At 41.1% G+C, this 14,064-nt stretch overlaps 1 protein-coding gene across 4 annotated transcripts in view; it reads left to right on the forward strand.

Annotated features, from left to right (window-relative positions):
• Positions 1 to 7,499: 7,499 nt before the first annotated feature.
• The window catches only part of ECHDC1 (ethylmalonyl-CoA decarboxylase 1), a 57,424-nt gene continuing 50,859 nt past the window's right edge, over positions 7,500 to 14,064 (forward strand). Inside the window, exon 1 of one of the 4 annotated variants that reach the window (XM_040238977.1) lies at positions 7,500 to 7,520. The gene's annotated coding sequence lies outside the window, so the exon portion shown is untranslated. Of the gene's footprint in view, positions 7,886 to 14,064 lie in introns of all 4 variants that reach the window. The other 3 variants (XM_040238979.1, XM_040238981.1, XM_040238978.1) reach the window with 3 other exon arrangements.

The raw sequence follows: 14,064 nt of genomic DNA on the forward strand, positions 1-14,064 counted from the left end.
ATTGATTTCTAACATAATTCCATAGTGATAAGAGAACAGAGTATATGATTTCAATATCTTTAGACCATGAAATTTTTGCATCTTGTTTTATGTTCCTGGATTTGTCCCAGTGTCTCCAGGTTTATAGTCTATGGGAACTAGAATAGAATTTGTACTCTGTTGTTGTGTGAAAATTATATAAATCTTAATTACATTGAGTTGATTCAGAGCGCTTTTTCAGGTCTACTATATCCTTCTAATTTTCTGTCTATCCATTCTATTAATTTTTGAGTTTGATATTGAAACACCAACTAAAAATCTTAATTTATCTACTTTTAGAAATAATTATAATACATAGTGGAACTATATATAATTGCTCTTTATTTTCCAAGTCTCCTGTAAATGTGTTATCATATTCACAATTAAGAAAAAATATATACTTCTTCAGGTTAACTTTCAATTCTTCTGTTATGCATTGCGCAATGTCAAAAGAGCACCTACATTTATGGTTTGAAAGGACTCTTCCACCCTGGTACACCCCTTCCCTCCTTTTTTTTTTTTAAAATTTCTCCCCCAGCTCTCTTTGTAAAGAATGCCCAATTGAATAATTACTAATACCTCTGTTTCCCTGCAGGTATCTTCACAGGAGAAAAAGATATCATCAAATTTTCCAGGATGGCTTTAAAAGGAAGAGGCCTTCTTAACCATGCCCCTAGTAAGATCTTTTTTTAAATTACAATAGTTAACGTAATTCATATGAGACCAAAGTTATAATACTACAGGATTGTACATGTTTTGCAGTTACTTGACATTAGTGTCTGCAAATAATGAATATGAAAGTCAATTTATACACCTCCTTGACATTTTACTTAGGAGGCAAGTCATGTCCAGATAATGAGCAACATTCACCCAGGATTGGACTTCCATGCTCAACTCTACCACTAATTAACTAATAAAATGATTTTAAGGGCAATCTTTGTGTTTCAGCTGCCTACCTAGACAGCATATTTAAAAGCAGAGACATTACTTTGCCAGCAAAGGTCCATCTAGTCAAGGCTATGGTTTTTCCAGTAGTCATGAATGTAGAGTTGGACTATAAAGAAAGCTGAGCACTGAAGAACTGATGCTTTTAACTGTGGTGTTGGAAAAGATTCTTGAGAGTCCCTTGGACTTCAAGGAAATCCAACCAGTCCAACCTAAAGGAAATCAGCCGTGAATATTCATTGGAAGGACTGATCCTGAAGCTGAAACTCCACTTTGGCCATTTGATGTGAAGAACTGACTCACTGATGCTGAGAAAGATTGAAGGCAGGAGGAGAAGTGGATGAGACAGGATGAGATGGTTAGATGGCATCACTGCCTCCTAGTGGCTCAGAGGTTAAAGCGTCTGCCCGCAAGGTGGGAGACCGGGGTTCATCTCCGGGTCAGGAAAATCCCCTGGAGAGGGAAATGGCAACCCACTCCAGTATTCTTGCATGGAGAATCCCATGGACAGAGGAGCCTGGTGGGCTATAGTCCATGGGGTTGCCAAGAGTCAGACATGACTGAGCGACTTCACTTCACTTCACTTCACTTCAGGGAGTTGGTGATGGACAGGGACGTCTGGTGTGCTGCAGTCCATGGGGTCTCAGAGAGTCAGACACAACTGAACGACCGAACAGAACTGTTCTAAATCACTTCACAGTTACCTTGTGTGTGTGTTTATGTGTGTGTGGTGAGAACACATAATATCTACTCTTTTAGCAAATTTCAATTATACAACACAGTCATCATGCTATATGTTAGATCTCCAGGATTTAGTCATCCTATGTTATTTAAATTTTGTATCTTTTGACTAATATCTTCTCATTTTCCCCATCCCCCAACCCCATGGTAACCACCTTTCTAATATCAGTTTCCACGAGTTTGACTTTTTAATATTTTACAAATAAGTGATTTTATGCAGTATTTATCTTTTTTGTCTGACATTTCTTTTACCATATCCTTCAAGGTCCATCCATATTGTAGCAAATGGAATGAGTCCTTTCATTCCTATGGCTGAAAAATATTCTTTTATACATTTGTAATTATATATATATATATCCATCAGGTATAGATATTGCTATATATAGAATATATTAATTTATATTTTTAGAATATGCTCCTATATTAGCAATTTTCACTGTGTGATGTGACTAGGGAATGTTTTTGTTGCTTTTTAAAATTTTTCCTATGTGCACAGTAACATTTTATTCCTAAGCAGAAAAAATAGTTACTATTTTTTTTTCTAAAGCCAGCAGAGAATTACATTGTTAAAAATAGATGGGAGGATACAAGGGAATATCTCTTGCTATCTTGGAAGTGGTGAAGTGTCCGAATCAGAGAGAGGGAGAGGGAAAGGCTCTTGGACATTCAAACTTGTTAGAAAGGGATGAATGGTGACCTATTCAGATATAAAATTGGGTCCAAATGCTTTTTAAGGTTTCAAAAAGTCTTCTGGGATTGTTATAAACACACACACACAGAGAAAGTAATTAAGCGTGACATAGAAAAGACAATTTTATGTGTCTCAAGATTGAAAGCTATTTTGAGCCAATCTCTCAGAAGAGTAGACACTCAAAAGTCTTGACTGCAGAACATGAGATGGAGTAAAAGGAAGAAAGGCAGGTTAACAGCAAGTCAAGAGAAGGGGGTTAAGAATAACTGGATAGGTATTTTATGAAAACTCAAACGACAGGGGAGCCTGGTGGGCTGCTGTCTATGGGGTTGCACAGAGTCGGACATGACTGAAGCAACTTAGCAGCAACAGCAGCAGGAAACAATTAAAGAAACGACAAACTAATATTTGCAGATTGAGCCAGCAGTTAAACGTGGACTAGGCACTGACTTTGGCCACCTGATGTGAAGAACTGACTCATTGGAAAAGACCCTGATTCTGGGAAAGATTGAAGGCAGGAGGAGAAGGGGAAGGCAGGAGGAAAAGGGGATGACAGGATGAGATGGTTGAATGGCATCACTGACTCAATGGACACAAGTTTGAGCAAGCTCAAGGAGTCAGTGATGGACAGGGAAGCCTGGCGTGCTGCAGTCCATGGGGTCACAGAGAGTTGGACACGACTGAGCGACTGAACTGAACTGAACTGAGGCACTGACCTGGTAATATTACAGAGCATTAGTTTTTCAGTCTGTGGTTTGGAACAAAGGTTATTGTTATAAAAGGTATATTTACAATAAGTTGTATGTAAAGATACACTGAAATGGTATGCATACAGATGAGCAAACAGAATACTACTGGAAAACAAAGGAGAGAGAAAGACCAGGTCTTGGAATAGAAAGGTTTATTCTACAGGATATGAGAAGCAAGTATCAGATATCCTGGTGTCAGCCTTCTCAGCTCCCACCTTCCTGTCCTCTCAGGACACTTAAATTCTTTTCTGTGGTTTAGACTCAAAGTAGATCCCAGCTTATCGAGGCTAATTACCTGGTGGCTTAGTTGGTAAAGAACCTCTCTGCAATGCAGAACACCCAGGTTTGATCCCTGAGTGTCACTGCATGACACCACTTTCATGTCACTGCAGATTCTCGCCTTTTCCAATTACATGCCTATAGCTGTGGGTGAAGAGGAACCTCTGTGGGTGAAGCATAATAAGAGAAAAGAAATGCTGGCTAATCTCAGCATATCAGTTACAGAACTGAAATGCCTATGTATCATCTGTGCTACTTCCCATGATCTTCACTTGTTGGCAGCACAACTGGCCAAACTCCTAAGTGATCTGAACCCCTTTTGATTATGTCTATAATTTTATAACCATATATATTAATACATGTATAAAACATTATACATTTTATCTCCTCAATTTGACACTAAATTCTTTGAGAACTGGCAAGTAACCAAATACTCACAGAAAAGATAAGACATTGGATAGACTCATCCTTAAATGACATACTTTAACAAAGAAAGATGTTATCAGGGATCTACACAAGCTGCTGAAGCTGCCAGCCTTGGAAAAATGCAATATCCTGTATCAATACACAGAGCTGGTGCAATACCACATGTCCTATACAAATTCATGACACAAACCAGACATCTAGTTACTCCCGTTCATTATGCAAACTAGTTAGTGCTCCTGAATCACCTTTAAATCAAGTGAATATTTTGTTCAACAGCGTGTAATGGCCCAAGTTGCCCATTTCATATTTACAAGTGTGTGCTCAGTCATGTCTCTTTGTGAGCCCCATGGACTAGAGTCCACCAGGTTCCTCCGTCCATGGAATTTTCCAGGCAAGGATACTGGAGTGGGTTATCGTTTCCTCCTTCAGGAGATCGTCCCAACCCAGGGATCAAACACATGCCTCCTGCATCTCGTGCATTGCAGGCAGATTCTTTAAATTCTGAACCACTGGGGAAGCCCCCCATTTCATATTGCTAGATAGGAATTTACTCATGAGCAAGGAGAGGTGGCCTAGTGGAAGGGGATACAAGCTGACCTTTAAATTCCATCCAGGCACTCCCAGGAGAGCTCACAGATATGCTACAAAAATAACCACAGAGACTTTTCCAATTCCTGCACAGGCGCCCTAGGCACACAGTGGATAAAAACTAACCACAGGGTCTTCCTCAAGTAACCGTAGGCAGCCAGGAGCCAATTAATGGCTCATAAATAATCTATACATATATACATATACACATCTGATTATAACAGACTAAATTATGGGAAGACATACACAACTGAGCCTGTTGTCATACAACTTGAAATTGTCAATTGGCCTTGAATATACGCCCATCTGCATCTCCTTTCTTGATTGGCGGTGGATATAAGCTCTATTTTGCATAGGGCACAACCAAAAGGAGGCTATGGGAAGTATGAAAAGGGGGATGCCAAGAGGGAGTACAAAGACTATGACTCCTTCAGAGTTGGCCTGCTCCCATGTCTCAGGAAAGGTCTGAGGAAAGATCTGTCTGTTTGAGTTGAACTGAACTGTGACTTGTTTATTGCTTTAAACTCTTTAGCCTGTCATTCCAAATCTCTGTTGTGATAAAAACCAAGGAAGAGACATGAAATGATCCAATCATATTAAATAGAAATGAAATACTTCCAATAAAAATTTCTTCCTATTGGTTCAATCTTGTTTGCCACTTCCTCCTTATTGTACACATCTTGTTTATCAACCCTGTATTTACTAAGACCCATTTTCAGTTCCTCCTCTTTGACAGTTCAGTTGCTTAGTCATGTGGAACTCTTTGTGAACCCATGAACTGCAGCACACTAGGCTTCCCTGTCCATCACCAACTCCAGGAGCTTACTCAAAATCATGTCTATCTAATTGGTGATGCCATCCAACTATCTTATCCTATGTCTTCCTCTTCTCCTGCCTTCAATCTTTCCCAGCATCAGGGTCTTTTCCAATGAGTCAGTTCTTCACATCAGGTGACCAAAGTATTGGAGTTTCAGCTTCAACATCAGTCCTTCTAATGAACACCCAGGACTGATCTCCTTGCAGTCCAAGGAACTCTCAAGAGTCTTATCCAACACCACAGTTCAAAAGCATCAATTCTTTGGCACTCAGCTTTCTTTATAGTCCAACTCTCACATCCATACATGACATGACATCCATTCATCTTCTTTGACAAAACAATCCCAAATCCCATTCCTGGAGAAACATAAGCCCCCTTTCAGCCACCTTTCAAAGCATCTCTGATTGGCAAATAATTGTAAGCTTGTTGAGCAGTATACAAACTGCCAACATCCATTGGATCATCAAAAAAAGCAAGAGAGTTCCAGAAAAACATCTACTTCTGCCTTATTGATTATGCCAAAGCCTTTGACTGTGTGGATCACCACAAACTGTGGAAAATTCTGAAAGACATGGGAATACCAGACCACCTGACCTGCCTCCTAAGAATCGGTAAGCAGGTCAACAAGTAACAGTTAGAATTGGACATGGAACAACAGACTGGTTCCAAATCAGGAAAGGAGTTTGTCAAGGTTGTATATTCTCACCCTGCTTATTTAACTTATATGCAGAGTACATCATGAGAAATACTGGGCTGGATGAAGCACGAACTGGAATCAAGATTGCCGGGAGGAATATCAATAACCTCAGATATGCAGATGACACCACACTTATGGCAGAAAGAAAAGAATAACTAAAGAGCCTCCTGATGAAAGTGAAAGAGGAGAGTGAAAAAGCTGGCTTAAAGCTCAACATCCAGAAAACTAAGATCATGGCATCCAGTCCCATCACTTCATGGGAAATAGATGGGGAAACTGTGGAAACAGTGAGACTTTATTTTTGGAGGCTCCAAAATCACTGCAGATGGTGACTGCAGCCATGAAATTTAAAGATGCTTACTTCTTGGAAGAAAAGCTATGACCACCCTAGATAGCATATTTAAAAGCAGAGACATTATTTTGTCAACAAAGGTCCATCTAGTCAAAGCTATGGTTTTTCCAGTAATCACGTATGGATGTGACCATTGTATTCTAAAGAAGGCTGAGTGTTGAAGAATTGATGCTTTTGAACTGTGGGGTTGGAGAAGACTCTTGAGAGTCCCTTGGACAGCAAGGAGATCCAACCAGTCCATTCTAAAAGAAATCAGTCCTGAATATTCATTGTTTGGACTGATGCTGAAGTTGAAACTTCAATACTTTGGCTACTTGATGCAAAGAACTCGTTGGTAAAGACCCTGATGCTGGGAAAGGTTGAAGGCGGGAAGAGAAGGAGAGGACAGTGGATAAGATGGTTGGATGACATCACCAACTCAATGGACATGAGTTTGAGTAAGATCTGGGAGCTGGTGATGGACAGGGAGACCTGGCATGCTGCAGTCCATGGGGTTGCCAAGAGTCAGAGAGGACTGAGTGATTGAACTGAACTGAGCAGTATAATGAAGCTTCCTGGTGGCTCAAACGATAAAGAATCTTCCTTCAATGCAGGAAACTCAGGTTTGATCCCCTGGGTCCAGAAGATGCCCTGAAGGGAATGGCAACGGATTCCAGTATTCTTGCCTAGAGAATTAGATGGACAGAGGAGCCTGGCAGGCTACAGTCCACGGGTTCGCAGAGTCGGACATGACTGTCTAGTACTGACACACAGACACAGACACACACAGACACACACACACACAATGCCCTTATCACATGTGGTATATATGCTCAGTCTTTAACAAATCAACAACAAAAAACCTCTCTCTGCTCAAGAACGCAGAAGAGATGTTTAAGAACGTACAGCCTCGGTAACTTCTCTCCCCTCCCCTTTGGAAATTCTCCTGAACTGTCTTTCTTCTCCTCCACGTTTACATGGAAGCCTGAAAAAAAGCAGGACTGCAGGATTTCAGAGCTTAGGGGCCCCAGCCCTGCGCAGCGAAGCTCGGGCCCAGAGACACGCTTTCCGAGCTCGCTTACTACACGAGCACCTGCGGGCACCTGGCAGAGAGCCGGGCGCTCCGCGTCGGGGGAGGGGCTCCTGGGTCTGGGGTGCCCGTCGAGGAGCGGAAAACCCAGGCGCCGGGAGAAGGAGCAGACACTTACAGGAACCCGGACGCCGCGGGCCAGAGAGAGGGCGGCCAGCGCGTCCCGGGCCGGGTGGGAAAGCGGAAGGGAAGCCGGGCGGAGCGGAAGAGGGGCACGTCGGGGCGGAAAAGGGGCGTGACGGGGCGGAAGGGGATGTCGTCGCCAGTGTGGTCTCCAGGACCGTGTGGCTGCGGGGGCTGCACTATAAGGACCGTTCTTGGCGAACCCTAGCAGTCACTGTGTAACAGACTTTAGCATTTCTTCACTGGAATTCCAGACGGCGACCCGCGAGGCTTCGGCGGCGCTGTCCGTGTGAGGCCGTGCCGCAGGTCCGCTGCCCTGTGCTGGGCGCAGGGACGCTGTGCAGAGCGACGCAGAGCCCTTTGCCAGGTGAGGGAACGTGACGGAAAAAGGTCGGTGGAACTTTCCTGTGAAGGTGAAGAAATAGCTAATGTTGACGTTTTCAAAAGGATAGAGACGCGTGATTTCAGTGCTGAATTTATTTATTTAAATTTCATTTAAATGCTGAATACTTTCCAATTCCTATACTCAGTTGTTGTTCAGTGACCAAGTCGTGTCGGACTCTCTGGGACCCTGTGAACTGCAGCACACCAGGCTTCCCGGTCCTTCAGTATCTTCCTGCTGCTGCTGCTGCTGCTAAGTCGCTTCAGTCGTGTCCGACTCTGTGCGACCCCATAGACAGCAGCCCACCAGGCTCCCCCATCCCTGGGATTCTCCAGGCAAGAACACCGGAAATGGGTTGCCATTTCCTTCTCCAATGCATGAAAGTGAAAAGTGAAGTCGCTCAGTCGTGTCCAACTCTTAGCGACCCCATGGATTCAGCCTACCAGGCTCCTCCATCCATGGGATTTTCCAGGCAAGAGTACTGGAGTGGGGTGCCATTGCCTTCTCCTGAGTTTGCACAATCTCATGTCCATTGAGTTTGTGATGCCATCCAACCACCTCATCCTCTGTCGCCGAATTCTTTTGCTCTCAATCTTTCTCAATAGTGTTAAAAAGACGAAAGAAGATAATTTAGGTGATACTTTAAGTTCACATTGCCGTGAAGTGGGCAGCCTTCTTTTGGAGAAATGCAAAATAAAGTGGAAGGCATGAAGCTTTCAAGATAAAAATAAAACAGCCAGTTCTTTTACCAGCAAAATGGGCTTATTTGGGTGTAGCCAAGGAATTGGAGTTGGGACAAGCGAACTATAGCAAAAGCCATAGATAAGTTCAACAAACAAAGGAGAGTCCCATTATGTTAAAGAGAAGAAGGAGGAAGTTGACAGGAGTTGTTCTGAAGAAAGTCCCTGGGTTGAGGTGAGAGTTCAGGTAGTGATGGTTTCTCATAGGCTAAGTAGCTAGGTACACAGGAAATGTTCCCTTCTAGTGGGTGTGTAAGTGATGCTCTCTTGTTGGAGTATGTAATTAACAAGGAACAATTGATGCCTCCTCTGGTACTGTGTCCTTCCAACTATTTAAAATGATGTTTGTTTTATTCAGTTTGACGTTTTCTACTTTTCTCTGAAAGCATCACTGATCAAGAGGCAGGTTTTCTAGTTTCAGTGGCCTTTGTCCTTTGGTGTCAGGAAGGACTTCTTGCTGGGTGTTGTGCCCCACCTTGGAGGGAAAGTGCACCGATTGGAAACCTATTGAGAAAACCTAACAAGGAGTAGAAGGGAGAAATTTCGGTCTAATCTTCTTAAGATCTTAAATCGTTTGAGATTGTTCTGTTCCTTTCAAAATGTGGAGCAAGCATCAGCACGTTGGACAAACTGGTTTTACAAAGATTTGACAGGCAACAAAATACAGAACTTAAAATAGTTATACAAAGCAGAATTAGAAGTTTAGAACCAAATTGTGTGATGGTTCTAAACTAGGACCTTAAGTTTGAGAGTAGCCAATAGACGAAATCATGTTGGGAAAAGGGGAGGTGACCCTTTTGCAAGTGGTCTTTCTCTCTGATTCTTCTATGCAATTGAGTTTCTGCTTCTCTAATCATGTTTTCTTTAACATTTACTCAGACCCAAGGGAAAAAAGGCTCTTCCTACTGAGGCAAACCTGGAGTCAGACATGCTTCCTGGAGGTTCCCACTCAAGGTGACCATGCATGCATGCTAATTCGTTTGAGTTGTCTCTGACTCTTTGCGACCCTATGGACTGTAGCCTGGCAGTTTCTTCTGTCTATATGATTCTCCTGACAAGAATAGTGGAATGGGTTGCCATGCTCTCCTCCGGGGGATCTTCCCAACCCAGGGATCTAACCCACATTTCTTACGTCTCCTTCACTGGCAGGTTTTTTATTACTAACACCACCTAGGAAGGCCATTAAAATAGTATTGTTGTTTCAAAATAACTGTTCAGAACCAAATGTATTACCCAATAATACAGGCTGTAAGGTTGCAAATTCAGAAACCATGAATCTAGGTAAGAATCCAGAATAGTTAATAGTACAGACAAAGAAAAACCTAAGTGAATTCCGAACCTTCTAACTCTTAAAGAAAAACAAAAAAACTGGTAAGTTTTAATTTAATTTGTTTAATTTGATTAATTTAATTTGAAAAGATTTAATTTGTCATGGAGATTCTGAAAGGCCATAATCAAAAGAAGAGGTTGTCCCCTTTCACTGTAATTTGAGAAACACCAGTAAGGGTGTTGTCTTTCCGTGAAAGAGAAAGAGAAAAGCAACAGTGACAAAATGGGTTTACAAGCCTGGTCAGGTCATCTTTGGAACGCTGTCTGCCTCAGTTATTAGCTGCTGCTTTTCCTACTCAGTTTGATTTGGGCGTTTCCATTGTTTGTACAGGACCACGTGTCAGGTGCAGCCTTCTTTAGCTGTGAGATGTGTGCTCAAGTTTCAAGTCCTTGAAGTTTGGTTACCTTCCAGCTCATGAGGAGGACCTGGTATAGACCGTTCTAAGGAAATTCAAGAGCAGTCTTTTTTTCTTACTGATTTCAAACCAGAAAAGTGGAAGAAAATTGAAAATATGAGTTTGAAGAGGAGTAGCCAGACATTTAAAGATAGTAAAAATATTTGACCAAAGAGTTACTTTGGCCACCTGCTGCTGAGAGCTGGCTCATTGGGAAAGACCCTGATTCTAGGGAAGACTGAGGACAGGATGAGAATGGGGTGACAGAAGTTGAGATGTCACTGACTCAATGGACATGAGTTTAAGCAAACTCTGGGAGGTAGTGAAGGACAGAGAAGCCTGGCGTGCTGTAGTACATGGGGTCACCAAGAGTTAGACATGGCTGAACAACAACAGCAGAATAATTTGGAATCCAGTCCAGCATATAGATATGTAACAAAACCTTGAAGATCACCAGTAGAAATAGAACTTAATACCTGTGTAAGTGAAAACATGATTTCTTTCTCCCATGTTTATCCTTTTATTAAAGACAATCATAGTAAAACTAACTTGTTGGTATTGAACTTGGGTTGATTATTTACATAAATGCCATGAGAATAGTGACTGACCATATAAGCTCTTTTTCAAGTTTGTTTTGCTTGAACCTTGTAAACAAGGTACCCGGCCAGTTTATTTATTTATTTTTCTTGAGAAGGTCCTTAAAGCTGTCTGGTCACATCTGAGTCTATGTACATCTTTCCTAAGTATGATAATACAACCAAAGCCATGGTAATATAGCCAGTGTTTCCAGTGGTGTCTTGTTATGAGAAGAACAGATTCCCAGTGAATTTATGCAAATATACATATTGTCATGAAAAAAAAATACTTAGGTTTTTGAATTCTGGAGGAATCAGGAAGGGAGGAAAAAAAATAAATGTTTTAACCCTTGTTGTAAAGATACATTTTCTTAAAGGAGAGGAAAAAAAGGGTCCTTTAAATCCAGTTCTGTGCAATATCTTAAATTTATCTAATACTTTCATCCTAGAGTATTTGTCAGGATCTTTTCCATGAATTTCTTTGAAGATAAATACATTTGCAAAAGCCTTGGTGTATAAACAATAATTGTCTATAAATGACAAAAGACTTAAAAATCGGAATAATTAAAGATGAAGGTTCAATTTAATGTAATCGACAAGTCTGTTTGGTCATTTCTGTGACCACATCTTTAAAACCATGGCTGTATATCGTCAGCCTGCTTATTTAACTTATATGCAGAGTACAGCATGAGAAATGCTGGGCTGGATGAAGCACAAGCTGGAATCAAAATTGCCAGGAGAAATATAAATAACTTCAGTTATGCAGATGACACCACCCTTATGGCAGAAAGTGAAGAAGAACTAAGCCTCTTGATGAAAGTGAAAGAGGAGAGTGAAAAAGTTGGCTTAAAATTCAGCATTCAGAAAACTAAGATCATGGCTTCTGGTCCCATCACTTCATAGCAAATAGATGGGCAAACAGTGGAAACAGTGACAGACTTTATTTTGGGGGGCTCCAAAATCAACTGCAGATGGAGACTGCAGCCTTGAAATTAAAACTACTTGCTCCTTGAAAGAAAAGGTATGACAAACCTAGACAGCATATTTAAAAGCAGAGACATTACTTTGCCAACAAAGGTCCATCTAGTCAAAGCTATGGTTTTTCTAGTAGTTATGTATGAATGTAAGAGTTGCATTATAAAGAAAGCTGAGTGCTGAAGAACTGATTCTTTTGAACTGTGGTGTTGGAAAAGACTCCAGAGTCCCTTGGACTGCAAGGAGAGATCCAACCAGTCCATCCTAAAGGAGATCAGTCCTGAATATTCACTGTTAGGACTGATGCTGGAGCTGAAACTCCAATACTTTGGCCACTTGATATGAAGAACTGACTCATTGGAAAAGACCCTAATGCTGGGAAAGGTTAAATGTGGGAGGAGAAGGGGACGACAGAGGATAAGATGGCTGGATGGCATCACTGACTTGATGGACATGAGTTTGAGAAAGCTCCTGGAGTTGTGATGGACAGGGAGGCCTGGTGTGCTGCAGTCCATGGGGGTCTCAAAGAGTTGGACATGACTGAGCAACTGAACTGAACTGATAACATTATACTAGAACACATGAGAATTGTCAGAATTTTCATACGATATTTAGAACATTTATTTTAATAACTTTCATGTATACAAGATAATCTAAGAAAGTTTATTATAATTTCTTTGACAAAGCTTCCCATAAAATTTGACATATCAAATAAACCTAATTACCATCTCCTTTTATAAGAAGAGAGAACGTGTCCTTTAAGAAGTTCTAGGGGCCCCTCTGGACATTCCCAAAGTTATTTTCAGGTCAAAAAAACTTAATTTAGAGTTTGAATTTTTGGGGGAAACTTTTCAAAAATACCGAAAGGTTTTGAACAATTCAACAAATAAGATTACAGAAGATTACAAAACACTAAGTATCTGTTTAATCAAAATGACAAAAAGATTTCAGAAGATAAATAGAGAAGGTTACATAGCTGCAAAACAAAAAAGCCAAACCAAACCCTTAGCTCTTCTTTATAAAAAAGACAACTTTTAACTTAAAGCACCTGAGATAATTTTGATTAATGTTTTGCCAAAAGTTTTCACTTTTGTCTCAGGTTCAAAGGGTTTGTTAACCTAATAAGCCACTCATTCTATACAAACTAAATAATACCAATATTTATTAGAGAATTTTCTAGCTTACTTTCAATATATAATAACATTAAAAGAAAAGAGAAATAGAAATAGCAGAGGATACATCATCATCAAATTGGGTTTTAACCAACATCCAGACTCAAACAGTGCTGGGAAGTCCCATGACACAGCACATCTGGAGTCCTAATTGGGAAAAGGTCCCAGGCAGCGCGTCCACTCCGTGGAAGAGACTTCAAAGACTGCAGTTCAGGGTTCCTGCTTATAATCCTAGGACACAAACTGATATCATCATCAACCTGTGAGCAAATTGCAGCTCTGAGTTCCTGTTTATTCTTTAAACTTGGAATGTTGTTAAGCCCGGGGCTTGATTGGCCACCCTGTCTTGAGGGGCTCAACAGTCTCAAGATTCGTCCCCTATCTTATCTATGGTGCTGCAATTCTTAGAGTCATAGCTGTCACTCACAGCCAGGGCAGTGTCCAGGCAGGTTAGAAGCAAGGTCATAGGTCTGCTCTGCTTTGTCTCTGAAGCCTAAACAAAACTAATTTCTCTAACAATGAAATGGTCTCTTGAGGAAAATGAGAGATACCAAGGGAACATTCCATGCAAAGATGGGCACAATAACGGACAGAAATGGTATGGACCTAACAGAAGCAGAAAATATTAAGAGGTAGCAAGAATACATGGAAGAACTATATGAAAAAGATCTTAACGACCCAGATAACCATGATGGTGTGATCACCCACTTAGAGCCAGACATCCTGGAGCGTGAAGTCAAGTGGGCCTTATGAAGCATCACTACGAACAAAGCTAGTGCAGTGATGGAATTCCAGCTGAGCTATTTCAAATCCTAAAAGATAATGCTGTTAAAATGCTGCATTTAATATACCAGCAAATTTGGAAAACTCAGCAGTGGCCACAGGACTGGAAAATGTCAGTTTTCATTCCAATCCCAAAGAAAGGCCATGCCAAAGAATGTTCAAACTACTGCACAACTGCACTCATTTCACATACTAGCAAAGTAATGCTCAAAATTCTC

The sequence above is a fragment of the Oryx dammah genome, unplaced genomic scaffold, assembly GCF_014754425.2.
Source record: "Oryx dammah isolate SB20612 unplaced genomic scaffold, SCBI_Odam_1.1 HiC_scaffold_4, whole genome shotgun sequence".
In the NCBI taxonomy this organism is placed as follows: domain Eukaryota; kingdom Metazoa; phylum Chordata; class Mammalia; order Artiodactyla; family Bovidae; genus Oryx; species Oryx dammah.